Source organism: Elaeis guineensis, chromosome 6, assembly GCF_000442705.2.
Source record: "Elaeis guineensis isolate ETL-2024a chromosome 6, EG11, whole genome shotgun sequence".
Lineage (NCBI taxonomy): Eukaryota > Viridiplantae > Streptophyta > Magnoliopsida > Arecales > Arecaceae > Elaeis > Elaeis guineensis.
Genome location: NC_025998.2, coordinates 133262994 through 133275893, shown reverse-complemented (window position 1 = coordinate 133275893; position 12900 = coordinate 133262994).

Below are 12900 nucleotides of genomic sequence, written 5' to 3'. Positions count from 1 at the left end.
TCCTTCTTAGAGTTGGAGAAAGAGATCATAACACTTCTATTTATACCTGCACTTGTCTTGTCCCATCAAAAAACTAACTTTTAATTAGAGTCAAATTTTTAGTCCAAATCTTGTTAGGAATAGGTCTCTTTAATTAATTGGGCTCACCGTAATTGATTCATTACATGTGGCTGGTCCAAAGAGTTAAACCTGACTAAGTAACAATTAGACCATACATTAGGAGTCAAATCTAATATTTTCCTACTTGACTTATATTATTACTTAAAAATAACTCTTTGACTTTTCAAAAAATATTTTACTTTAAAAAAATAAAATATTTTAATTTTAAAAAATAATAGTCTGAATCAAATTTTAAAATCGATCTGATGAGTGTACATTCATTTTTTAAAAATTATCCAATTATCTATTCCTTAAAAGATCCTTTATACTTTGATTAAGTAAAAACTATTAATATAGATCATGGCAGTTATACATCTCAATTGATATACTCTCTTCCATATATCATGACATCAATAATCATCACTTAAACCAATCTTATATAATGGAGTACATAGGCTATCAAAAATCATAATACCTATGATAATGATCTCACTGTTATGTCATGTGAATGACACTTCTGTTTTCTTTAATTTGGATAAAAGTCCACCATAATGTATACAAATAATAATTAAACAAAAGTAATAGTAGTCATTAAGCTATTAAGAGATTTTAAAATAAGTATCTATTATAAATTAAATATCCCAATGATAAATACCCATAATTTTTATATGCTCTTTGAAAACTTTAGACAACAAACCTTTAGTCAAAGAATCAGTTATCATATAAGCAGTACCAATAAAATCAATAGACACCTAATGACTATTAATTCTCTCATTTACGCAAGATACTTAACATCAATATGCTTGTTTGTATTGGTTATCTTAGTACTATTAGAGAAAGAAACTGCAGCAGAATTGTCACAACAAATTTTCAGCGGCTTAAAATAGAATCAATAACTCCAAGCCCTGAGATGAATTTTCTCAACCATAGAGCATACGAGAAAATCTCGTACCAGTTTATATATTCAATTTTCATAGTAGAGCAAGCAATAATGCATTGTTTTGTGCTCTTCCATGAAATTGCTCACCAGTCAATGGAAAGATGTAATCTGTAGTGAACTTTCTACTATCGAGGCAACCAGCATAATCCACATCTGAATAATCGATTACCTCGAACTAATCAGTCATCCTATAAATGAGCATATAGTCCTTAGTTCTTGAAGATAGTGCACCATCTTCTTGACAGCTTTTCAGTAGTCCATACCTGAATCACTCTGATATCTACCAAGCATTTTCAAAGCAAAACTAATATCAGAACGAATACATACTTGAGCATACATCAGGCTACCCACTGTAGATGCATAGGGTATATCCTTCATCTGATTTTTCTCAATCTCGTTCCTGGGACACTGAAATTTACTGAATTTATCATTCTTAACAATTGGCACTTCACTTAATGAGCAGCTAGACATTCCAAATATTTTAATCCTAGTAATATAAGTCTTTTGAGATAAATCAAGCAACATCTTACTCCTATCATGATAGATTTCTATACCAAAAACACAAGAAGCATCTTTTATATCTTTCATGGCAAAATGTTCGAAAAAAAAAATTTAATTTCATACAAGAGACCCAAATTACTGCTGGCTAGTAAAATATCATTCACATATAGAACCAAAAATATCAACTTACCCCCACTCACCTTCAGAAATATACATTGATCAGTAATATTTTTCTTAAATCTGAAGGAAGCAATGATATGATTAAACTTTAAGTACCATTATTTGAAAGCTTGTTTAAAACTATATATGAATTTTTTTAATTTACATATCAATCTTTTATTTTTCTGCACTAAAAATCCTTCAGGCTATTCTATATACACCTCTTCCTTTAAATCTCCATTCAAAAATGCAATCTTGACATCCATCTAATGTAACCCTAAATCAAAATAAGCTACAATACCATAATAATTCTGAATGAATCTTTTTCAGAAATAAGAGAAAATATTTCATGATAATCGATTCTCTCTTTTTGAGTGAATCCTTTGCTACAAGTTTAGCTTTATATCTTTCGATATTATCTTTAAGATCTTGTTTGATTTTAAAAATCTATTTACAACCTGCAGGCTTAAATTTTTTAGGCAATTCGACAAGTTCTCAAACTTGATTTTTAAACATAGATTTTATCTCATCTTTCATAGCATCTAATCAAAGTTCAAAATCATCACTATTCATAGCATTCTTAAATGAGACTGGATCATCTTTTATCCCAATATCATAATCACATTCTTATAGGTAAACAATATAATCATCTAAAATAGCCGATCTTTTATTTTTAGTAGATCTCCATAATATTTCAGACTCAGTATTATTATTGTGATTATTTTTAATTGGATCAGGTTCATTGACAATCTATTCAAAAGTGATATATCAACCTCCTATTGATGTTCTACAATCTCAGGTTGAATAAATTCATATGGAATATCTCTAGGTGTTACTATAATAGAAAAAGATTCTCTTATTTTTTCTAACACTATTTTATGCGATTCACCACTTCTATTATTTTCAGTATCCTCAATGAACCTAACAGCTTTAGTTTCAACAATTCTAATGATGAGTGATGGACAATAAAATCTAAAATCCTTTGACATTTCTGGATACCCTATAAAATAACAACTAACAGTTCTGGGATCCAATTTCTTTTATTATGGGTTATATAATTAAACCTCTATAGGACAATCCCAAACATGTAAATATCCAAAACTTAGTTTCTTACCTATCCGTAATTCCAAAAGAGTTTTAAGAATAGTCTTACTAGGTATTCGATTTAGGATATACATAGTGGTTTTCAAGGCTTCTGGCCACAAATTCAAGGGTAATGAGGAATTACCAATCATACTCCATATTTATCAAGGTGCGATTTTGCCTTTCAGCCACATCATTTTGTTGGAGATTTTCTGACATAGTATACTGTGCTATAATGCTATATTGTTCAAAAAATTTGGCAAAAAATTCAAGATTATGGCTAGATTCATCATATCTGCCATAGTTTTCACCACCTCTATCAAATCTCACAATCTTAATTTTTCTATCCAATCAATTTTCTACTTCAGCTTTATACATCTTAAAGATTTTCAAAGCTTCAGACTTTTCATGCAACAAGAAAATATAACCATAACGTGAGAAATCATCAATAAAGATGATGAAATACCTTTGGCCTCCAAAACAAGATGAAAACTAGTCATAAATATTGGTATGTGTTAATTCTAAGAGTCCTTAACTTCTAGTGGCATATCTTCTATGATCTTTAATTTATTTTTCTTAAATGCAATCTATGCACATATCAAAATCACTAAAATCTAGATTTGATAAAATACCTTTCTTAACCAATCTAGTCATCTTTTCCTTTGATATGTGACCTAATTACCTATGCCATAATATTGAAGAACTCTTATTCACAATACCATATTTTATTTCGACATTGACATTTAAAATAAGTAAAGATTATGCAAAACATGAATCTAAATTTATTTTATATAATTTATTACACAATTTCCAGTACCAACCAAAATAAAATTTAAATTTTTCATTAATTTAAAATTTAAATTTACAAAAGTAAATGAAAAACCTTTCAAATCAAATTTTGATAAAGAAATTAAATTTCTAGATACTAAAGGAACATAAAAGACATCATGTAGATTTGATTGGAATTCAGTGTCTGTAATTAGTTTGTAGGTCCCTACTAAAATGACCTTGGACTTTATCCAGTTCTTCATAAAGATCCACTGCTTTCTATCATTTGGCCTCTGGCTTGAAAGAAATTTCTACAATGAATTAAAAATATAAATTACAGTATCCGAATCAATCCACCAGGTATTAGAAGGAACATCAATAAAATTGATTTCGAAATAAATACGTGATAAGGGAATATTTCAATTTTTTCTCACAATCATTTCTTTTTTTCGAATCATTTCTTTTTTTTCTCACAATCTTTCTTGATATATCCCTCTTTGTTACAGAAAAAATATTTCAATTTGTGAGAATTTTTCTTTGGTAGATTGCTTGATTATTTATTTCCTTTATTCATCTTTTTTCTTTTAGGATGCTCTTGTGAAATGACGTGAACAACTGGGATCCGTTCCTGTTTCAATCTCTCTTCTTCTTGCACACATTGGGAGATGAGTCCATTCATTGATCATAATTCCTTATGTGTATTATAGTAAATTTTAAATTGGATCAACTGAAATAAAAGAGAATTGAGAATGAATTGGACAAGAAAATTTTCAGATACTATCATACCTTAATCATTCAATTTTCCAACTATATCATGCATTTTCATAATGTACTTTAGCACTCCAGAAAATTCATCATATTTTATAGAGATTAACTTGTTCATAAGGATACCAGCTAAGGTTTTACTGGATTTAGTAAACTGCTGTTCTATAGAGAAAAGGTACCCGAGGCCAATTCGTTATTAGAAATAGACCCCCTAATGTCTTTCACTATGGAACTCTGAATAATCATGAGAGACAATCTATTAGAATGCTCTCACTTTTCATATAATTCCTTCTGATCAAAAAAATTAGTGGGAGTAGGTGGATTAGGCTGAGACTTATGAAGGGTTAAATCTAAGTCTAGGTATCCTAAGACAATGAGAAGCTACTCGTGCCAATCAGAATAATTAGATCCATTCAGTGTAGGAATATTAGATAGATGCAACGAGAGTGAAGTAGAGGTCATAGCTGTAAATAGCAGAACATGCTCATAATTATGATTATGATGCAGATTCTATAATACAATTCTGCTAATAATACTTATTATACAACTATAGAACATCTTTGGGTAAGAATCATAGCATGTAATAAGTGTCGTAACTAATTTAATCATAAATTTAAACATAATAAATAATGCCAAAATATGCGCTACATAATTTTCATAACCAACAAAAATATAAAATATATAAGCAAAAATAATAATTATGGCATGAATACATAATTTATGTTTAAACTGTGATCCATCGTATTAGTCATATTTTTAGTGATTTAACTAACTATGATTATAAAAATTCGAGGTTATTCCTATCTTTGGGTGTAGAATTTCTCGTCTTTATGCAATTCAAATTAGTTAACCTATTTTTATTAATTTTGTATCCAATTACAGTTACCTTTGGATCAACTATAATAGACACATCTTTATGCAATTTCAAATCTATAATGAGAGAAAAAATTATTAGCCCTATATAACTTAACTATCCGAGATCCATAGAGTGCTCCGAACCCTTTGGGGCAACATGAAAACATACTTGAACATTATAATAGTGAGTAAACTTATCAAATAAATAATTTATAAATTATTTAAATATTTAATATTATGAGGTACTAAACCAAAATATTTCTCAAGCCATCATGAGTCTAACGATTAAAAAATCACTCAAATCGAATGAAAAATAAGCAAGTTACAGCGATTTTACCAAAAACCTTAACAATAAAGGACTCAATCATAAATAATAGAAAGAAAAGGAATTTTTTTGTAAAATAGCTACTTTAAAATAAGTCTGTCAAAAAATTGCAAGGACCTATATGTAATAAAGTATTTTACAGGGGTTATTTGCAAAATAATTTAAAATAAAATCGGGTTAACGAGTTTGGATCTGATTTGAAATTTTAATAGATCAAAATCTGAAATCTGATATGCCTTAATGGGTTTGGATTTAATAGAATAGGTTTGGATCAGGATCCATTAAGATCCAACCCAATACCCTTTTCTTCCTTCCCACGAGAAAACCCTTGATGGGGTTTCTCTGATGTCGCACGGGCAGCCGATCGATCGCCCCAAGCCTTCCCAACCACCAGAGATTGGAGCAGGGAGGGCGGTAGACTGTCGCCCTCGCCAGAGGGGCAATAGAAGAGCCGCCACCTCCTCCTGCCACAGCACAAGCCGCTGTTTCTATGGTCGATCCCAAAACATCGTGTGTGGCAGTGCATCCCCACCACTATCACTGCCACCACCCCTTCCCCCGATCCGCTGCCTCGTTCGCTGTCGCTGGCATGGCAATGGCCGTGGCCGCTGCCTCGTTCATCGGGTGGTGTGGGTTGGCCTATGCGGCCGGTCCCAAAACTCTTTTTCTTTTTTTTATTTTATTTTCAAAAAATTAATAAATTTTAATTTAATTTTCTAAGCTTTGATTAATTCTAAAAAATATAAAATTTTGATTTTAATTTTTCAAAAATAAGCCAAAAATTTATCAAAAAATTTTTATATAAATACGAAGAATGAAACCGGCACTTTGATACCACATGTTAGATAATTTTAATTTTTGTTATATCTGGATCATGCTCTGATACTCATACAAAAAATCAAATCATAAATAAACCATACCTTGCATCATTATTTATGCAATGCAACGATCACGTAGCCTGTAGAACGTCTGATTTTTTTCATATAGGACATCTGATCTTCTCTCTCCTCATCTTCCTCTTTAATGTGGATGATCGAAGAAAATCATTCACATCCTTCTGAGAGTTAGAGAAAGGAATCAGGATATCTCGATTTATATCTGCACTTGTCTTGTCCCATCAAAAGATTAACTTTTAATCAGAGTCAAACTTCCAATCCAAATCTTATTAGAAATAGATCTCTTTAATTAATTGGGCTCACCGTAATTGATTCAGTGCATATGACTGACCCAAAGAGTTAAATCTGACTAAGTGATAATTAGGCCACACATTAGGAGTTAAATCCAACATATACTGCATGTTATTTGAATCATGGATGATTTTACAACATATAGATGGTGCACGATTTTTAGAAATAACAGTGATATTGAAAGCATAGAAGATGAAGCTTGCCTTGGAGTTGATTATCATTATCTAGTCCCAAATGCACCATCCAAGAATTAAACCTAAAATCTCCGATCCAGTTGTTTCATAAAAAAAGGTGCAGCTCCTAACACAAACCCCATTTTATTTTTTTCAAATTACAATTTTACTAGCACTCAACCCCCACGTAATGGAAATTTAATTGATACTAGTAATAATAATAATTTTTTATGCTATGAATGTTAGTAAATCTAAAAATCAAAAAAACTATAAGATAAATTTAAAGAATACATTCTCTAAACATCAGAAATAAAATACAAATTATTTGACATAAAGAAAAAAGCTCTACTCCCTGAATTTGATCTTGACAATTCTAAGGCATGAATTCGCAGCATAAAGCTGAGAAGTAATAGAAAAAAGAAATTGAAACTCTTAAAAAAAAAAAAAATTAAAAAATAGAAACTTAGTAAGTCTATTAAAAAAAAGAGGTTAAAAAAAGCATTAAACTGGTTCACTGCACATACTACGTACTGTGGCTACCACCAGGTGGGCATCCAAGCTAGGGATCCCATCCAAATACTAATATTAGTGCTAATATTGTCTCACTACTGGGAACTGAAGCACTATGGCTTTCTTAAAATCTGCCTAAAGCTGTAGCGACCAGTTTTCTACTCCAATTGTAGCAATCATCTCTGTGTAATTGAACCCTCAAAGCACCCTAATAAGTTGGAAAAGAGGCTTTTGAACAATAATATCAACGTCTTCACACTATATTACCAGTAGATGCATTAATGCAGTGAATTCTGAGATGGGGAGGAATAGTCAAGGCTCCTAATGAATTACAAATGTAGCTGTGTTAAAACAATACAATCAATATAGCCATAAAGACTTGTTGCGGCCAATCGCCTGGTCGCCCGATCGCCGGGAAGCATGCACCTGCAAAAGGAAGTCCGCATTGATCGGAGGCGGCTCCGGCGGGGACCCTCCGACGGTCAAGTCAGAGAGGTGACTGGACAACAGTGAAATGTAGATAGAGAGCTCTGAGAGAGGGAGAGAGAAAGAGGGGCGAGCCTGCGTTTGCGGGAGAGACGGAGCGGATCGATCCCTTGCACTGTTGCCTTCCCCGGTATATATAGTGGAGTAGGTATGGCGCCGTCATTAATGGCGCGGACAAGTGAGGAACTGTCAATTCACTGTGGGCTGTCAGAGCCGCCGTGAAAACGTCACGTCGCCGTGTAGCCGTCTAATCACCAGGGTTGACCCGGCTCTCGGCGGGACAATGCCCCTAGGTAACTGTGCCGCATGTCCGTGTCAGAGCTGACAACGTCTGGCGGCTGTACGGCGGTTGGAGGAGCCGACCGACCCAAAGTCGGTAGCCAGATAAGTGGTGTCGGGCCCCTCCATTGGTCGGCGAGCATCATGTAAGTCGGCCATTGAACCTTGGGGTTCGGCTGGTCGGGATGGTCACGCCCGACATACCCCCAGTCGGCGACGGGCCGTTGGACGGCTGGCGGTTAGCCGCTGATGGTTCCCGTCAGTCGGTCGCCCCGACCGATGGTCGGTCGGCCTATCGGCCAGTCGGAGTCGTCCGACGGAGGCGGTCGGGTCGTCAGCCGGTCGGGCGGTCGGGCCCTCCGGCAGTCGGGCCCTCCGGGCCGTCGGTCGGGCGGTCGGGCCCTCCGGGCCGTCGGTCGGGCGGTCGGGCCCTCCGGCGGTCGGTCGGGCGGTCGGGCCCTCCAGCGGTCGGGCCCTCCGGCAGTCGGTCGGCGGGTTTCCCCAACAGTTGCCCCCCTCCACTCCCAAGTCGGGTGGTGGGCAGGACGACGCTTCCATTCGGGCAGCAATCCCGGACGACTGGGAGTGGATTTGTCGCACGTGTAGATCCGACCGTACTGTCGGATGATCCGATGTCAGACGCCCCATGAATGCCCAGCGATCCGGACGTCCAGTCGATGTCAGAGGTCACGTCGGCATCAGATGTCAGACGCCACGTCTTGTCGTCGTCAGTCGTTACGTCGGTGTCAGAAGATCGGGCGCCGGACGATACGGCGTCAGTCGATCGGATATCCGGCGCCGATCGCGGAAGAGAGGGCCACTGTCAGGCGTCCCATCGGGAACGCGAACCGGCACGGGTGCGTGAATGCAGGGCCGCGCACCGCGTGCCGCGTGTCAAGGTGGTTGGCCGGCGCCCCTCCGGCATTTAATGCGGGCGGTGCGGCCGTCCCGGGGCGGGGCGCGCCGAATCTTCCGCCAACCGGTGGGCGCCACGCGTCGCGCATCTGCAGGTCTTCGGTCGGCGCGGAAGGATCTCGACCGTCGGTCGGCCCTATATATATAGGACCTCCCGGACCCTGACCCACATTTGCAACATTTCGCTGGGGAAACTCTGTCCGGGCGATTTCTCAGTCGTCGCGGGCAGAGCTCTTCTTCTCCTGCGGAGGGTCCATTCGGTTCGTGGTCCCCCTTTTCCTTCTTCCTTCCTTTCTTCTCTTTCTCCTCTTTCGGTCCCTGCATAATGACCAGGAAACCGACTCAGGGAGCTCGGTCGGAGAACCCGACCGACGACTCCCGATCGGCTCCGGAAGATGAGGTCTCCTCGCTTTCGGGGCCGAACGTCGATCAGCTTCGGGAGCACTATCGCGTCCCGGAGCAGTTTCGGCTCTCCGCTCCAGGGGCCGGCGGTCGGGTCAACAACCCTCCGCCTGACGATCTGGCGCTGTACGTTGAAGACCTTCGCGCGGGTCTTCGACTTCCGATTCCGGAGTTCGTCCGAAATCTGCTTGATTACTACGGACTCTGTCCGGCGCAACTGGCGCCGAACTCTGTTCGGTTAATCATTTCTTTCGCGCTGTTGTGTCAGCTCTTGCCGACCAACCCCCGTGTTTCACTCTTCCGGGCCTTCTTTGTGCTCCGACCCCACCCTAAAGCCCGAGGGTGGTGGCTCTTCAACCCCCGGAAGGGTCTTGCTTTCATAACTGATCTTCCATCGTCCATTCATGGATGGAAGAATCAGTTTTTCTTTGTTTCCTCCTCTTCTTCTTGGGGCTTTCCTTCTCGTTGGGGTATACCCCGAACAGAGGCCAACGACAACAGTCGGGTGGATGTGGACGATCGGGAGGACTTCCACCGACTGAAGGACATGTCGGTACCGAAGCAGAGGGAGCTTGTTACCGAACAAGCTCTCTATGACGCCGGCTTGAGTCTGGTCCCCGAATAGGTATCGCCCGATCCTCCGGCTTCTCTTTTTGTCCGTCTTTTGGTCGGCTTTTGGCCCAGCCATTAATTCTCTTGTCGGCATTGCAGGGACACCACCGAGGATGAGGCCGACTGATGTCGAGATTCGGCAGTTTGCCGCCGCGAGGAAGAGGCCAGCGTCGGGGGCCGGCCCTTCGCGCCCTTCCAAGAGACCAACTCCAGCCCCGCTGACCGTCGAAGCGTCGGTGACCGAAGAGTCAGAGCCGATTATAGCCCTCGCGGCTCCGACTGTCCAAGTCGGAGAGAGGCCGACCGAGGAAGCGGCCGAAGGAGTGTCGGCGGCTTCGCCGGTGCCGGTGGAGCCGGACGACGTTCGGGAAGCCGAACATCACCCGGAGGCGTCTGCTGGCGCAACGGGGGGCGCCGGGTCGAACTCCCAGCGTCCCATCGCTGCCAGCCCCATCGGTCGGGGCAGCTGATCGGGGGAAAGCCCCGATGGAGCCCTCGGAGGAGGACAGATAGATGCCCCCCAGCGCATACTACCCCGAGGGTGCGTCGGCCTTGACCGACCACAACCTTGCGAGGAGGTTGTGCCAGGGGATCCTCCTCCCCACCGACGTGCAGTCGTTACGGTCTCGGCAGGTGACCGAGATGTTGTCGCAGTTCTACCCGACAATGGTGGAGGTAAGCTTCGCGTCACCTTTTTCCTTAGAAGAATTTTTGCTTGCCACATAATTCTGACAAAGCTTTTTTCCTTCGGCAGCTGATCTTCACCATGTCCGAACTGGAGGCCGGATATCGAAGGTTCGGCGACGTTCGGGCAGCCTTCAAAGAAAGGTCGGCGGCGGCCGAGGCCGAAAGGGCGAGGCTAGTCGACCAACTGCAGGAGTCGGCCGACCGGGAGGCCAAGTTGACGGATGAGGTCTCCCGGCTCATGGCCGAATTAAAGTCGGCCAAGAAGGAGGCCAAGCACAAAGGTCGGGCCGTGCGTCGTCTTCGGCACGAACGGGATGGGGCCACCGCTGAACTCCAAGGGGAACGCGAGCAACTTCGGGTCAGCCTGGGGAAGCTCGCTGAAGCCGAAGAGGAGCTGTCCATCGCCCAGGTTGACGCCGAAATGGCAAAGGCCGAGGCGGAGTCGGCGAGGGAGGAGCTAGCCCGCACCGAGGACGAGGCACGGTCGGCGAGGGAGTCGGCCGATCGTGCGGTGGAGGACTTCCGGGCCTCCGACCGGTACAAGGAGGAGATGCTCGAGTCGGGCTTCGCCTCCTACCGGGTCGGTTTCGAGGACGGTCGGGATGCCGTCCATTCGCTGTATCCAGAGCTGGACGTCAGCCGCGTCGTCCCGCCACTCGCCGAAGAGGAAGGTGCCGAAGAGGAGGGGGCCGAGGAGGTGGCCGACCAGCCATCGGGAGGCAACGTCGTGGCAGAGGAAGCCATCCCGGAGCAGGTGCCGATCGAAGCCCCTTCGCCGACTGAAGCCCATCCTTCGGTCACCGACCCTGCACCGCTCGCGGCCGAGACGCCGGTCGTCCCCGATCCTCCGTCGGTCGAGGAAGTTGACCAAGATGGATGATCGGCTCAACCGACTCCTTTATCTTTCTTTTGCTTAAGAATACATGTAATCAGGCTTCGACCCGACTATGTAATCACTTTATCAATGAATGAAGTTTCTTTTCTTGTGTCTTTTGTTCGTGATGTTTACCTATTGCTGCAATGTCGAACCCTAGTCACCAACTTAGAGAAGTCGCCAACTCGGATAAGTCGGTAGGACTCAACCGACTCGCGCAGCTCCGAAGTAACTTGTGTCCCGACTTTAGGTCGGCTTCCAATAGTTGAAGTCGCTAGTCGGGTGCATCTGTCAAGTCGGGAGCCGATCGAACCTGGTAAAGGTTCGGTAGTCGGACTTCCGTAGATGCGTTTAGTCGAATCATCGTCCGGCGCAGTGTCGGGGGAGCGATAGTAAGTCGGATCCCCAAGCTCTTGCCTCGGGTTCTGTGTCGTCCGACATACGGTAGCAAGCCGAATGTCGTTCGGCCCGACCGTCAATCGGTCGGGAAGCTGTGGATGCGACTAAGGTCGCGTCGTGTGATAAACGGTGGTAAGCCGAATATCCCTCGACCGGCCGTAGCCTGGTCGGAAGTTGCGACAACAATCGCGTGGGCTTTAAGCCTTTCTTTGGTCGGGCCCGATCGGTCTATCGACCGATGGATCTGCCCGAAAGTTCGACCGTAGATGGGCTGTCGACTCCCGTAGGTGCATCGGTCCTGGTAAGGGGCCGATGGATCGTCGAACGTCGAAGGAGTATCGACTCCCGTAGGTGCATCGGTCCTGGTAAGGGGCCGATGGATTGTCGAACGTCGAAGGGTCAGGACTCCGAAATTTAAAACTGAACTTGTATTCCAACCACAAAATTCACTGGTAATACAGCTTCAGGTTATCGACGTTCCAAGTCCGAGGGATGGTCTTCCCCTCGAGGGTCTCCAGCCGATAGGCTCTCGGCCCGAAAGTGTCTGCGACCTTGTAGGGTCCCTCCCAATTCGGAGCCAACTTCTCCTGTTCCAAGGGCTTCGAGACTTCCGTCTTTCTCAAGACCAGGTCACCGGGCCTGAAAAGCTTTGGTCTGACCTTGGCGTTGTAGTACCGGGCGATCCTTTGTCGGTATGAAGCCATTCGGACTTGAGCCTCGTCCCGCAGTTCGGGGAGGAGGTCTAGGTCGGCCCTCCGACTTTCGGAGTTGTCTGGCTCTTGGTACTGCTCGACCTTTGAAGATGGGAGGCCAATCTCGAGCGGGATCATAGCGTCTGTCCCGTAGGCCAAACTGAACGGCGACTCCCCGGTCGGGATGCG